We start from the raw sequence: 16,003 nt of genomic DNA, 5'->3' as shown, positions 1-16,003 counted from the left end.
ACCCCTCCCCGCTGGGATCCCGGCGTCGGTATGCTGCCGGGATCCCGGCGTCGGTAAGCTGACCGGCGGTCAGGAGACTGCCGGTCAGCTGTACTACACCCCTTACAGGTGCAGGATTTAATTAGCCTGTGCTCAGGCTGAAGGCCTAAAAACCCAAAATGGGCTTTATGGGTGGACCCCTTCCTTCTCTTTCACACCAATAACCCCAGGACCACTTATCCAACTTTTAGAAAATCCCAAACTCTTTTTGAGTCTGTTACGGAGAAACAGTCATTGCCTTGGTATTCAAAATACATAAGTCAGAAATATGGGACAAACATATCTCCTGTTTTTTACTTTACCTGTACTTCTATCACATACCACCCACACACTCCATTTGTTTCAACCTGTGGGGTAGAAGAACTGTAGCCCTCAAACAAAACACATGATACAAAGTGTCTACACTGACCTGTGCTCTACTGAAAAATGTAAAGTTTTGAAATGCCAAGAACCTTCCTCATTCTTTTCCCATTGCTCACTATACTCTCTGACATACATTTCAATGGGACATGATCAGTGATCAACCTGGATTTTTTTCCCAGCAAATAGTACCTGAGAGTTTCTAATGCCCACTTTATTGCCAATTCTTCTTTCTCTATAGTGGCATAGTTTATCTATATTTAACTTTCTGCCTATGTAAATAAGAAAATGTTCTTGACCCTCTTTGTTGTGGGATAGGACTGCACCTATCCCTACATTTGATGCATCAGTTTGCAATATAAATTCCCGGTGAAAGTCAGGCACCATCGGATCTGGCTGAGTACACAATGCTACCTTTAACTCCTGAAAAGTCTGTTCATCTTCAGAACTTCATATAACCATAACTCTCTGCCCATGGTAAGATCTGTCACTGGGAATGCAATGGAGGCAAAATTTGGTATAAGCCTTCTATAATAACTTATGAATACAATGAATGTTTTTGTATTGCCTCAATTTTATTAACTTGAGGCTTTATCAAAATGCTGCCAATGGTGTATCCAAGATACTTCACTTCTTCAATCCCTAGACAACATTTTTGGGGGTTAGTTGTCAATCCTGCCTTACAGAGTCCATCACTGCTTATATTCTGGGTAAGTGAGACTACCAATCAGGACTATATATGAAAATTATTATTATCCTTTATTTATATGGCATAACAAGGGTTTTGCAGCACCAAATTACAGAGTACATAAACAAATAATCAAAACAGGAAACGGTGACTTACAGTTGCAGATGAAATAGGACAAGTATAGGGTAAATAAACATAGCTACATCAGCAGATGACATTGAACTAAATAACAGGGTGGCTGACTTCCGGTTCCGGCATGGGAGAGTGAGCAGCTTCTCCCTGCAGCTCCGCTCTCCACGTTGCTTCGTTCAGCTTTAACCCTGTCAGCCTCTGCGAGACACCGCTTCCGGTCCCCCTGCAGATTGGGTATAGACATGGACAAGTTCCTGGGCCCCCCGCCTTCCGTATAACAACCTCCGGCACCGCAGCAGCAACGCCAGGAGAAGCGGCGTGGTGAGTACAACGTGGCACACGGCGCAGACGCTGGTCCGGGAACGCCAGCGGCAAAGAAACCCATCTCAGCTTTGGAGGGGAGCACAGGTATTTCTGATGGTAAACAGACGGCTTCCCTTTCATACGAGAAACTTACTAAGGCTATACAAGCCACTATGGCGCCATTATTGCAGAAAGCGGTCGCAGATATTACCACGCAGATCTCTTGCCTGTCTGACCGTATAACAGGGGCTGAAGCGCATATTAGTCGGAACATAGATGATATCCATACATTACAAAAATCAGTTAAAGACTTGATATTGGACAACAAACGCATGTCTGACAAGTTGGACAATATTGAAAATAAGACGCGACGTAATAACCTATGCATCACTGGACTCCCTGAGTCCATTAAAGGGACACAGTTGGAATTTTTTGTCCGTCACACATTTCCTAAACTGCTACATGTTGAATCAGAGTGCTCTGATATAGTGATTGAAAGGGTTCACAGGATGGGAGAGGTGAAACCTGCCTCACACAAACCGAGGGTTGTTATTTTTAAAACACTGAATTTCCTGCATAAGCAGGTGCTTTGGTCTGCCTCTAGAAAATACAATCCTCTCACCTGGGAATCCCACACCCTACGGCTGTTCCAAGACTTTTCTGTGGAACTTTCCAGAGTGCGACGTTCCTTTTCTACAGTGTGCACTAGTCTGGTGCAAACAAACCACAAGTTTCACATGCTGTTCCCGGCCAAACTTAGAATCTTTACAGCGTCTGGCTTTGCTGACTTTTCCAACGCAGCGGATGCTGCGGCTTTTCTCAAGGAAGAGTCTGAGGAGATTGGGACAGATTCTAGTACAGGACCTGATGATATGGCCGAGTGAGACTTCTGCAGTCCTACTATGTGGAAAATGACTTTAAAGTCTTGTTAGTAGTCCTATAGTGAGGCGCATGCCGTGAGTTTAATTTTACACCTGACAAATGTTTCAGTCTGTCTGACACCGCACCTGAACTTCAGCTTCAGTTTGGGTTTAATGTCATGCAGTTCTCTATACACTTATATACTACAATGATGTTATATTGGAATGCAGTCCATGTTATATGGATATCTTTGTTTATGATTTGATATTACATGTTTAAAGAAGTAGCTGGGAGGGCGGAGCTCCACCGTGCATAGTTTGTTTTGAAGTTTTTATATATAGTGACACCCCCTGCTACCTGTATTCATAGCGATGCAGGTACCAGGATTTTTTCTGGAGGTCCGTTATTTCACTTTTATGGATGGCTTGGTTCCCCCTGTCCTTTGTCTCCCCTTACCCTCATGTTTTTCCCTCTTGTTTTCCTCACTTTTCTCCTTTTGGCACTCGCTTACAGCTAACACTTGAAGTCCACTTTAATGTCTCTTAACATAGGCTCTCTCAATATTAGAGGTATTCACACACCGACAAAGCGCGGAAAACTCTTTACCTATCTCAACAAACACAATATTGATCTTATTTGTTTGCAGGAGACCCATTTGATGCCAGACGAAGTGAAAAAGCTTCAAATTATGAACTGGTCCCTATTAGGTTCGGCTTCCTTCAACACTAAATCATGTGGTGTGGCAATACTAGCAAAAAAGGCCTTAAATATACAGGTGACCTCCGTCTTTGCTGACCCGCTTGGTAGATATTTGACCTTGTCCCTTTCCCTAGCTGACACCACCTTCACTATCTGTAATGTTTATGCCCCTACACAATACAAAAAATCTTTTTTTGTTGAACTGCTCACACATTTACATTCCTGCGACTTGTCCTCCTTGATAGTCTGTGGAGACCTCAATTTAATATCTTCTCAGTATCTAGATAGATCCCCCCCTCCCAAACGAAATATCCCTCTCCCTAGATTGGGTGTTCCTTATCTCAGCAAGGATCTTAATTAAGTAGATTCTTGGAGAGCTCTTAATCCTACGGAGAGGGATTTTAGTTGCTTATCATTAACCCACAATACTTGGTCCAGGATAGACTATATACTACTTGCCGAACCCCTTTTTCCCTCCCTAGCCTCGGTGGGGATCGAACCCCCCCTTTTTATCAGACCATGCGTTGATTAACGTGACGTTAGCTCTTGGAAAATCTAAATCAGCTTCACCGATGTGGAGATTCCCTTCTCACATGTTTCAGTCCCAGGGTCTAAAGCAGAAACTTTTAACTGTATGGAACAGGTACGCAGAAACAAATGCGTCTCATTCCTCTTCTAACCTGCCTCTCTTTTGGCAAACAGCCAAAACGGTCCTTCGAGGTGAACTGATAGCTTTAGTTTCAAATACCAAACGACAACATAAACAAGAATATTTACAGCTGCAAGATAAACGCTCTACTGCTTTCCAACTATTTAAGACACATCCTTCACCTGCACACAAAACTGCTTACCTAAAAACTAAATTAATTTATAACGAGTTTCTCCAACATTCAGGAGATAAATACCTTTTTAACGTGCACTCCAAATTTTATAAGTTTGGGAATAAAGTTGGGAGGCTTCTAACGAATCTGCTAGAAGGGTCTAGACCACGTACAGTTGTCCACCCTTTGCTACGTCAGGATGGCTGCAAGACTGACTCTGATTCACAGATAGTCGAGACTATGAAATGTTTCTATCAATCTCTTTACTCCGCCCCGGGAATGGTTCCAGAGGAGTCATTAGGGAACTCTACCTCCTTACCCCCTTCTCCTCCTTCTTCCTCCTCTTCACCTACCTCTTCTTCGACCCCCCCTGCCTCTTCTCTTTCTTCTTCCTATTGGGATTCCCTGGCCTTACCACAAGTACCAGAAACGTTAATGGTAAACCTGTTAAATCCCATTACCCCTGAGGAGATCTCTTGGGCTATCGGAAAGTTGAAACTGGCCTCAGCACCCGGCCCTGATGGATTCTCAAACAAATTTTATAAAATATTGTCTCCACAGATAGCACGGCCGCTGGTGGACACTTTCAACTTTATAATTGACCAACAATCTCTCCCACTGTACTTCTCTGACGCTATTATAAAAGTCATCCCCAAATCTGTCCGTGACCTCGTTCTCCCTGGTTCATGTAGGCCAATCTCTCTGCTAAATGTTGATTACAAAATACTTACAAAGATATTAGCAGAGAGATTGAAGCCTATATTACCTTTATTGATCAAATCAGATCAGACAGGATTTATAACCGGTAGACATTCTGTAGTGAATGTGCGGAGAGTGTTAGCGGCCATTCAGCAAACTGCTTCGTTGTCTGGCACTTCCTCTCCTAGCATGGTAATTACGTTAGATGCAGAAAAAGCTTTTGATTTAGTTTTATGGCCCCATCTTTTTCAAACTCTACACAGTTTTGGTTTCCCCCCTCATTTTATACAGATAATTCATACATTATATTCCTCCCCTAAATCGCTGGTATCATGTAATGGCCTTTTATCTTCCCCCTTTCTACTTCACAGAGGTACACGCCAAGGATGTCCTCTATCCCCTCTCCTCTTTGCTCTAGCTGTTGAACCCCTTGCTGTTGCTATACGTAGCTCCCCTCTCATCCATGGAATTCACATACATTCACTTGAATTAAAAATAGCACTATTTGCTGATGATACACTTATCTTCCTCTCTAAACCCACACACTCTCTACTGGCCCTGCTTCACCTTCTTGACTCCTTTGGAACTCTCTCGGGGTTCAAAGTCAACTTGACAAAGTCTGAAATACTGTTGCTTGGGGGAGCCAGGCCAGACTCCATTGGCAACCATGATATCCCTTTTAAATTGACTTCCTCCCACTTCCCCTATCTGGGTGTCCAAATTTCTTCAGACCTAACTGAACTATACTCCCTAAATTTTCCCCCCATTATATCCAAAATAGCAACTAAACTGGAATCATGGAAAGACTTACCGGTCTCTTTGCTAGGTAGACTTGCCATCATCCAGTCGATCATCTTCCCAAAGCTTTTCTATTGTATGCAGATGATTCCATTGGCACTACACAAGTCAGATATTGCTAGGGTAGAAAGTTTATTTTCGAAATTTATATGGCAAAATAAAAGGCCCAGGATTGCTAAGATTAAACTCATCACTCCTCGGGCGAATAGGGGAATGGGATACCCGGATTTACATAATTATTCTCTAGCGACCTTTTTTAGGTATATTAGTGACTGGATTCTGAACAAATCCACTTATACAGATTCTACCCTGGACCAAGCTATTTTTTACCCATTTTCCCCTGGAGCCCTGATTCAGACCAAATTGTCTAATATCCCTACCCACATAAAATCCCATATTTTATTTAGAGACACATACGCTGCCTGGGTCACCTTGAACAAAATTTGCAGTAGAAATCCTTACATTTCTCATTTCCTCCCCTTATGGGGTAATCCCTCCTTTCCACCATCCTTGATTAACTCTCTATTCCATTATTGGAAATCCAGAGGGCTTGATACCTCCTACAAGGTTTTTGATCCCGGAGGATCTATTTTCCCATTCTCAGATCTTTCTGACCGCTTTAAATTACCTTGCACCCACAGATTTATGTATTTTCAAGTGAGACACTATTTAAATAGTGTTAGGATAGACTGGCCTACTAGACATCCCACGCCAATTTTCCCTTCACAACTTGTAAGCATTGATATTCTACTAGAATTTGTGCTAAATAAAACCTACAAGGTAAAATACATGTATACAATACTTTTGAAAGCCTGTTACAGCACTCACCCTCAATGGCTGGCTTTGGTATACAAATGGGCATCAGATATCCCATCTGTTACTCAGATTGGTGATATTTTACCCTGCAAACTCTCTCACTAAAAATTTTACAGTCCAGTTATCTTCAAGAGGTGTATATCCGAACTCTTCATAGGGCTTATATTACACCAAGTCAAAGGCGCCACATGGTTATCAAGGAGAAAGGCTATTGTTTGAAATGCGGAACTATGATAGCAGATTTTCCCCACTGCATGTGGAATTGTTATAAATTTAAACGTTTTTGGTCTAAGTTAATTGTTTATGTCAACTCACTTTTTCAAACCAAGTTAACTTTTGATCCGCTATCATGCATGGGACTCGACTTTTCTGTTTGGACAGCACAAAAATTGGAGAGATCTGCCTTCCCCCTACTTATTACGATTTTGACATTGGCCAGGAAATGTATTTTAGTCTACTGGACCAAAAAATAGGCTCCCCAATTGGGTGCAGTGAAACAGAAACTTCTCCAAATATTGCACTTTGAACGTAAATATGCTAGAATGGAAGCACAATCCGGTGTTCGTAAATTTTATCAAAAATGGCTGCCTTTTATTAATACCCTAGACGTGCACATGAAAAATTATATTATGATGTGTTTTGAACATGCACACCCTATACCTACTATTTAATGATGCCTTTTTGAACGTTAGATTTAACGTTCTATTGTGGTCTTGATACTGTTTGCTCTTTACTGAACTTCAGGTTTTAATGTAGAGGGAGAAAGGGGATATGGGAAACTTGAGCACAGGTGGTGAAATATGATATGACACTGAATGAATTGGAAAAAACCACAGTAGTTTAGAATTTAATCCTTCATTGAAGGATACTATAGCAGTAACTCATGTGGAGGTGCACCCCTGAGAGTGAACACTAGTACTAGTGAACTTCAGGTTTGCCAGATTGCCTTCTTTCCTTTCTTCGTTCTCTCTTCTTCCTATCCTTTCTACTCTCTCCCTACATTCCCTTATTGTCTGTCGTGCGTCTAGGTATAGTTACTTTTTGTGCATTTTATTTTGTGGGTGGCTTAATTCATATGTGTACAACTATTGTAATCTTCAACCTTGATCCCGATACACTACAGTATCGCTGGGACATAATCTGTCCGACCTAGTTCATCTTCTCCTTTCGGATTATATTGGAAATAAGAAGATCATTGTTTGACTGATACATTTCTTATCCAATGCTGTACACTGAACAAACCGATTAGTTTATGTCACCTTTATTTTGGTTTTTGTCTTTGTCTTTATATTTCTTGAAAATCTTTAATAAAAATTATATATAAAAAAAAATAACAGGGTGGCTGAAAACTGTGGGATCTGGCGCAATCAAAGAGTATTAAAGTAAGAAAAGGATAAATGAATGAGGGAAGAGGGCCCTACTCGTGAGAGCTTACAGTCTAGAGGGGAGGGGATGACATACAGGGGTGACACAGATGGGGTACAAAGAGAAAGTGGAACAGAGGGGAAGCCAGTAAAAGGCTTTTAGGAGAGGGGAGGTGGATGTGGTGCGTTTGGTGAGAAAGATGAGCCCGACTGCAGAATTGAGGACAGATTCAAATGGAGAGATGCATTTGTCAGTTATGCCAGTCAGTAGCTTAGTCTGGAGATGACCTGTGAGTGGATAAGGGACTTAGTAGCATCCTGGGTGAGAAAGGGTCTGATCCTGGAAATATTTTTGAGATGAAAACAGCAAGTTTGTGAGAGGTGCTGAATGTGTGGTTTGACGGAGAGGGAGGAGTCAATGATTTCTCCAAGACAGTGCACTTGGGGGATATAGGAGATAGTTGTGCCAACAATAGGTAATTAAATTGTGGGTAATGAGGTTGTGTGGGAGGGTGGGAAGATGATCAGCTCATTCTTAGACATGTTAAGTTTAAGAAAGCACTGGGACATCCAAGAAGAGATAGCAGAGAAACAGTTAGAGATACAATTGAGGAGAGGAGGGGGAGAGGTCCAGGGAGGAAAGGTAAATTTAAGTATCATCAGCATAGAGATGATATTGGAAGTCAAAAGATCTAATAAGTTAACCTGAAGATGATGTATATAGTAGAGATGAGCGCCGGAAATTTTTCGGGTTTTGTGTTTTGGTTTTGGGTTCGGTTCCGCGGCCGTGTTTTGGGTTCGACCGCGTTTTGGCAAAACCTCACCGAATTTTTTTTGTCGGATTCGGGTGTGTTTTGGATTCGGGTGTTTTTTTCAAAAAACCCTAAAAAACAGCTTAAATCATAGAATTTGGGGGTAATTTTGATCCCAAAGTATTATTAACCTCAAAAAACATAATTTACACTCATTTTCAGCCTATTCTGAACACATCACACCTCACAATATTATTTTTAGTCCTAAAATTTGCACCGAGGTCGCTGTGTGAGTAAGATAAGCGACCCTAGTGGCCGACACAAACACCGGGCCCATCTAGGAGTGGCACTGCAGTGTCACGCAGGATGTCCCTTCCAAAAAACCCTCCCCAAACAGCACATGACGCAAAGAAAAAAAGAGGCGCAATGAGGTAGCTGTGTGAGTAAGATTAGCGACCCTAGTGGCCGACACAAACACCGGGCCCATCTAGGAGTGGCACTGCAGTGTCACGCAGGATGTCCCTTCCAAAAAACCCTCCCCAAACAGCACATGACGCAAAGAAAAAAAGAGGCGCAATGAGGTAGCTGACTGTGTGAGAAAGATAAGCGACCCTAGTGGCCGACACAAACACCGGGCCCATCTAGGAGTGGCACTGCAGTGTCACGCAGGATGTCCCTTCCAAAAAACCCTCCCCAAACAGCACATGACGCAAAGAAAAAAAGAGGCGCAATGAGGTAGCTGACTGTGTGAGAAAGATAAGCGACCCTAGTGGCCGACACAAACACCGGGCCCATCTAGGAGTGGCACTGCAGTGTCACGCAGGATGTCCCTTCCAAAAAACCCTCCCCAAACAGCACATGACGCAAAGAAAAAAAGAGGCGCAATGAGGTAGCTGACTGTGTGAGAAAGATAAGCGACCCTAGTGGCCGACACAAACACCGGGCCCATCTAGGAGTGGCACTGCAGTGTCACGCAGGATGTCCCTTCCAAAAAACCCTCCCCAAACAGCACATGATGCAAAGAAAAAAAGAGGCGCAATGAGGTAGCTGTGTGAGAAAGATAAGCGACCCTAGTGGCCGACACAAACACCGGGCCCATCTAGGAGTGGCACTGCAGTGTCACGCAGGATGTCCCTTCCAAAAAACCCTCCCCAAACAGCACATGACGCAAAGAAAAAAAGAGGCGCAATGAGGTAGCTGTGTGAGCAAGATTAGCGACCCTAGTGGCCGACACAAACACCGGGCCCATCTAGGAGTGGCACTGCAGTGTCACGCAGGATGGCCCTTCCAAAAAACCCTCCCCAAACAGCACATGACGCAAAGAAAAAAAGAGGCGCAATGAGGTAGCTGACTGTGTGAGTAAGATTAGCGACCCTAGTGGCCGACACAAACACCGGGCACATCTAGGAGTGGCACTGCAGTGTCACGCAGGATGTCCCTTCCAAAAAACCCTCCCCAAACAGCACATGACGCAAAGAAAAAAAGAGGCGCAATGAGGTAGCTGTGTGAGTAAGATTAGCGACCCTAGTGGCCGACACAAACACCGGGCCCATCTAGGAGTGGCACTGCAGTGTCACGCAGGATGTCCCTTCCAAAAAACCCTCCCCAATCAGCACATGATGCAAAGAAAAAGAAAAGAAAAAAGAGGTGCAAGATGGAATTATCCTTGGGCCCTCCCACCCACCCTTATGTTGTATAAACAAAACAGGACATGCACACTTTAACCAACCCATCATTTCAGTGACAGGGTCTGCCACACGACTGTGACTGATATGACGGGTTGGTTTGGACCCCCCCCAAAAAAGAAGCAATTAATCTCTCCTTGCACAAACTGGCTCTACAGAGGCAAGATGTCCACCTCATCTTCACCCTCCGATATATCACCGTGTACATCCCCCTCCTCACAGATTATCAATTCGTCCCCACTGGAATCCACCATCTCAGCTCCCTGTGTACTTTGTGGAGGCAATTGCTGCTGGTCAATGTCTCCGCGGAGGAATTGATTATAATTCATTTTAATGAACATCATCTTCTCCACATTTTCTGGATGTAACCTCGTACGCCGATTGCTGACAAGGTGAGCGGCGGCACTAAACACTCTTTCGGAGTACACACTTGTGGGAGGGCAACTTAGGTAGAATAAAGCCAGTTTGTGCAAGGGCCTCCAAATTGCCTCTTTTTCCTGCCAGTATAAGTACGGACTGTGTGACGTGCCTACTTGGATGCGGTCACTCATATAATCCTCCACCATTCTATCAATGTTGAGAGAATCATATGCAGTGACAGTAGACGACATGTCCGTAATCGTTGTCAGGTCCTTCAGTCCGGACCAGATGTCAGCATCAGCAGTCGCTCCAGACTGCCCTGCATCACCGCCAGCGGGTGGGCTCGGAATTCTGAGCCTTTTCCTCGCACCCCCAGTTGCGGGAGAATGTGAAGGAGGAGATGTTGACAGGTCGCGTTCCGCTTGACTTGACAATTTTGTCACCAGCAGGTCTTTCAACCCCAGCAGACCTGTGTCTGCCGGAAAGAGAGATCCAAGGTAGGCTTTAAATCTAGGATCGAGCACGGTGGCCAAAATGTAGTGCTCTGATTTCAACAGATTGACCACCCGTGAATCCTTGTTAAGCGAATTAAGGGCTGCATCCACAAGTCCCACATGCCTAGCGGAATCGCTCCGTGTTAGCTCCTTCTTCAATGCCTCCAGCTTCTTCTGCAAAAGCCTGATGAGGGGAATGACCTGACTCAGGCTGGCAGTGTCTGAACTGACTTCACGTGTGGCAAGTTCAAAGGGCATCAGAACCTTGCACAACGTTGAAATCATTCTCCACTGCACTTGAGACAGGTGCATTCCATCTCCTATATCGTGCTCAATTGTATAGGCTTGAATGGCCTTTTGCTGCTCCTCCAACCTCTGAAGCATATAGAGGGTTGAATTCCACCTCGTTACCACTTCTTGCTTCAGATGATGGCAGGGCAGGTTCAGTAGTTTTTGGTGGTGCTCCAGTCTTCTGTACGTGGTGCCTGTACGCCGAAAGTGTCCCGCAATTTTTCTGGCCACCGACAGCATCTCTTGCACGCCCCTGTCGTATTTTAAAAAATTCTGCACCACCAAATTCAAGGTATGTGCAAAACATGGGACGTGCTGGAATTTGCCCATATTTAATGCACACACAATATTGCTGGCGTTGTCCGATGCCACAAATCCACAGGAGAGTCCAATTGGGGTAAGCCATTCCGCGATGATCTTCCTCAGTTGCCGTAAGAGGTTTTCAGCTGTGTGCGTATTCTGGAAAGCGGTGATACAAAGCGTAGCCTGCCTAGGAAAGAGTTGGCGTTTGCGAGATGCTGCTACTGGTGCCGCCGCTGCTGTTCTTGCGGCGGGAGTCCATACATCTACCCAGTGGGCTGTCACAGTCATATAGTCCTGACCCTGCCCTGCTCCACTTGTCCACATGTCCGTGGTTAAGTGGACATTGGGTACAACTGCATTTTTTAGGACACTGGTGAGTCTTTTTCTGACGTCCGTGTACATTCTCGGTATCGCCTGCCTAGAGAAGTGGAACCTAGATGGTATTTGGTAACGGGGGCACACTGCCTCAATAAATTGTCTAGTTCCCTGTGAACTAACGGCGGATACCGGACGCACGTCTAACACCAACATAGTTGTCAAGGACTCAGTTATCCGCTTTGCAGTAGGATGACTGCTGTGATATTTCATCTTCCTCGCAAAGGACTGTTGAACAGTCAATTGCTTACTGGAAGTAGTACAAGTGGGCTTACGACTTCCCCTCTGGGATGACCATCGACTCCCAGCGGCAACAACAGCAGCGCCAGCAGCAGTAGGCGTTACACGCAAGGATGCATCGGAGGAATCCCAGGCAGGAGAGGACTCGTCAGACTTGCCAGTGACATGGCCTGCAGGACTATTGGCATTCCTGGGGAAGGAGGAAATTGACACTAAGGGAGTTGGTGGGGTGGTTTGCGTGAGCTTGGTTACAAGAGGAAGGGATTTACTGGTCAGTGGACTGCTTCCGCTGTCACCCAAAGTTTTTGAACTTGTCACTGACTTATTATGAATGCGCTGCAGGTGACGTATAAGGGAGGATGTTCCGAGGTGGTTAACGTCCTTACCCCTACTTATTACAGCTTGACAAAGGGAACACACGGCTTGACACCTGTTGTCCGCATTTCTGGTGAAATACCTCCACACCGAAGAGCTGATTTTTTTGGTATTTTCACCTGGCATGTCAACGGCCATATTCCTCCCACGGACAACAGGTGTCTCCCCGGGTGCCTGACTTAAACAAACCACCTCACCATCAGAATCCTCCTGGTCAATTTCCTCCCCAGCGCCAGCAACACCCATATCCTCCTCATCCTGGTGTACTTCAACACTGACATCTTCAATCTGACTATCAGGAACTGGACTGCGGGTGCTCCTTCCAGCACTTGCAGGGGGCATGCAAATAGTGGAAGGCGCATGCTCTTCACGTCCAGTGTTGGGAAGGTCAGGCATCGCAAACGACACAATTGGACTCTCCTTGTGGATTTGGGATTTCAAAGAACGCACAGTTCTTTGCGGTGCTTTTGCCAGCTTGAGTCTTTTCAGTTTTCTAGCGAGAGGCTGAGTGCTTCCATCCTCATGTGAAGCTGAACCACTAGCCATGAACATAGGCCAGGGCCTCAGCCGTTCCTTGCCACTCCGTGTGGTAAATGGCATATTGGCAAGTTTACGCTTCTCCTCCGACAATTTTATTTTAGGTTTTGGAGTCCTTTTTTTTCTGATATTTGGTGTTTTGGATTTGACATGCTCTGTACTATGACATTGGGCATCGGCCTTGGCAGACGACGTTGCTGGCATTTCATCGTCTCGGCCATGACTAGTGGCAGCAGCTTCAGCACGAGGTGGAAGTGGATCTTGATCTTTCCCTAATTTTGGAACCTCAACTTTTTTGTTCTCCATATTTTATAGGCAGAACTAAAAGGCACCTCAGGTAAACAATGGAGATGGATGGATTGGATACTAGTATACAATTATGGACGGACTGCCACGGTTAGGTGGTATAAAAAAACCACGGTTAGGTGGTATATATTATAATAATAATACAATTATGGATGGACGGACTGCCTGCCGACTGCCGACACAGAGGTAGCCACAGCCGTGAACTACCGCACTGTACACTGGTTGATAAAGAGATAGTAGTATACTCGTAACAACTAGTATGACACTATGACGACGGTATAAAGAAAGAAAAAAAAATACCACAGTTAGGTGGTATATATTATAAAAATACAATTATGGATGGACGGACTGCCTGCCGACTGCCGACACAGAGGTAGCCACAGCCGTGAACTACCGCACTGTACACTGGTTGATAAAGAGATAGTAGTATACTCGTAACAACTAGTATGACACTATGACGACGGTATAAAGAAAAAAAAAAAAATACCACAGTTAGGTGGTATATATTATAATAATAATACAATTATGGATGGACGGACTGCCTGCCGACTGCCGACACAGAGGTAGCCACAGCCGTGAACTACCGCACTGTACACTGGTTGATAAAGAGATAGTAGTATACTCGTAACAACTAGTATGACACTATGACGACGGTATAAAGAATGAAAAAAAAACCACGGTTAGGTGGTATATATTATAATAATAATACAATTATGGATGGACGGACTGCCTGCCGACTGCCGACACAGAGGTAGCCACAGCCGTGAACTACCGCACTGTACACTGGTTGATAAAGAGATAGTAGTATACTCGTAACAACTAGTATGACACTATGACGACGGTATAAAGAAAGAAAAAAAAATACCACAGTTAGGTGGTATATATTATAATAATAATACAATTATGGATGGACGGACTGCCTGCCGACTGCCGACACAGAGGTAGCCACAGCCGTGAACTACCGCACTGTACACTGGTTGATAAAGAGATAGTAGTATACTCGTAACAACTAGTATGACACTATGACGACGGTATAAAGAATGAAAAAAAAACCACGGTTAGGTGGTATATATTATAATAATAATACAATTATGGATGGACGGACTGCCTGCCGACTGCCGACACAGAGGTAGCCACAGCCGTGAACTACCGCACTGTACACTGGTTGATAAAGAGATAGTAGTATACTCGTAACAACTAGTATGACACTATGACGACGGTATAAAGAATGAAAAAAAAACCACGGTTAGGTGGTATATATTATAATAATAATACAATTATGGATGGACGGACTGCCTGCCGACTGCCGACACAGAGGTAGCCACAGCCGTGAACTACCGCACTGTACACTGGTTGATAAAGAGATAGTAGTATACTCGTAACAACTAGTATGACACTATGACGACGGTATAAAGAATGAAAAAAAAACCACGGTTAGGTGGTATATATTATAATAATAATACAATTATGGATGGACGGACTGCCTGCCGACTGCCGACACAGAGGTAGCCACAGCCGTGAACTACCGCACTGTACACTGGTTGATAAAGAGATAGTAGTATACTCGTAACAACTAGTATGACACTATGACGACGGTATAAAGAAAGAAAAAAAAATACCACAGTTAGGTGGTATATATTATAATAATAATACAATTATGGATGGACGGACTGCCTGCCGACTGCCGACACAGAGGTAGCCACAGCCGTGAACTACCGCACTGTACACTGGTTGATAAAGAGATAGTAGTATACTCGTAACAACTAGTATGACACTATGACGACGGTATAAAGAATGAAAAAAAAACCACGGTTAGGTGGTATATATTATAATAATAATACAATTATGGATGGACGGACTGCCTGCCGACTGCCGACACAGAGGTAGCCACAGCCGTGAACTACCGCACTGTACACTGGTTGATAAAGAGATAGTAGTATACTCGTAACAACTAGTATGACACTATGACGACGGTATAAAGAATGAAAAAAAAACCACGGTTAGGTGGTATATATTATAATAATAATACAATTATGGATGGACGGACTGCCTGCCGACTGCCGACACAGAGGTAGCCACAGCCGTGAACTACCGCACTGTACACTGGTTGATAAAGAGATAGTAGTATACTCGTAACAACTAGTATGACACTATGACGACGGTATAAAGAATGAAAAAAAAACCACGGTTAGGTGGTATATATTATAATAATAATACAATTATGGATGGACGGACTGCCTGCCGACTGCCGACACAGAGGTAGCCACAGCCGTGAACTACCGCACTGTACACTGGTTGATAAAGAGATAGTAGTATACTCGTAACAACTAGTATGACACTATGACGGTATAAAGAATGAAAAAAAAACCACGGTTAGGTGGTATATATTATAATAATAATACAATTATGGATGGACGGACTGCCTGCCGACTGCCGACACAGAGGTAGCCACAGCCGTGAACTACCGCACTGTACACTGGTTGATAAAGAGATAGTAGTATACTCGTAACAACTAGTATGACACTATGACGACGGTATAAAGAAAGAAAAAAAAATACCACGGTTAGGTGGTATATATTGTAATACAATTATGGATGGACGGACTGCCTGCCGAGTTCCGACTGCCGACACAGAGGTAGCCACAGCCGTGAACTACCGCACTGTACTGTGTCTGCTGCTAATATAGACTGGTTGATAAAGAGATA

This window comes from Pseudophryne corroboree, chromosome 8 (assembly GCF_028390025.1).
Source record: "Pseudophryne corroboree isolate aPseCor3 chromosome 8, aPseCor3.hap2, whole genome shotgun sequence".
Lineage (NCBI taxonomy): Eukaryota > Metazoa > Chordata > Amphibia > Anura > Myobatrachidae > Pseudophryne > Pseudophryne corroboree.
Note: the sequence above shows the minus strand (reverse complement) of the source record.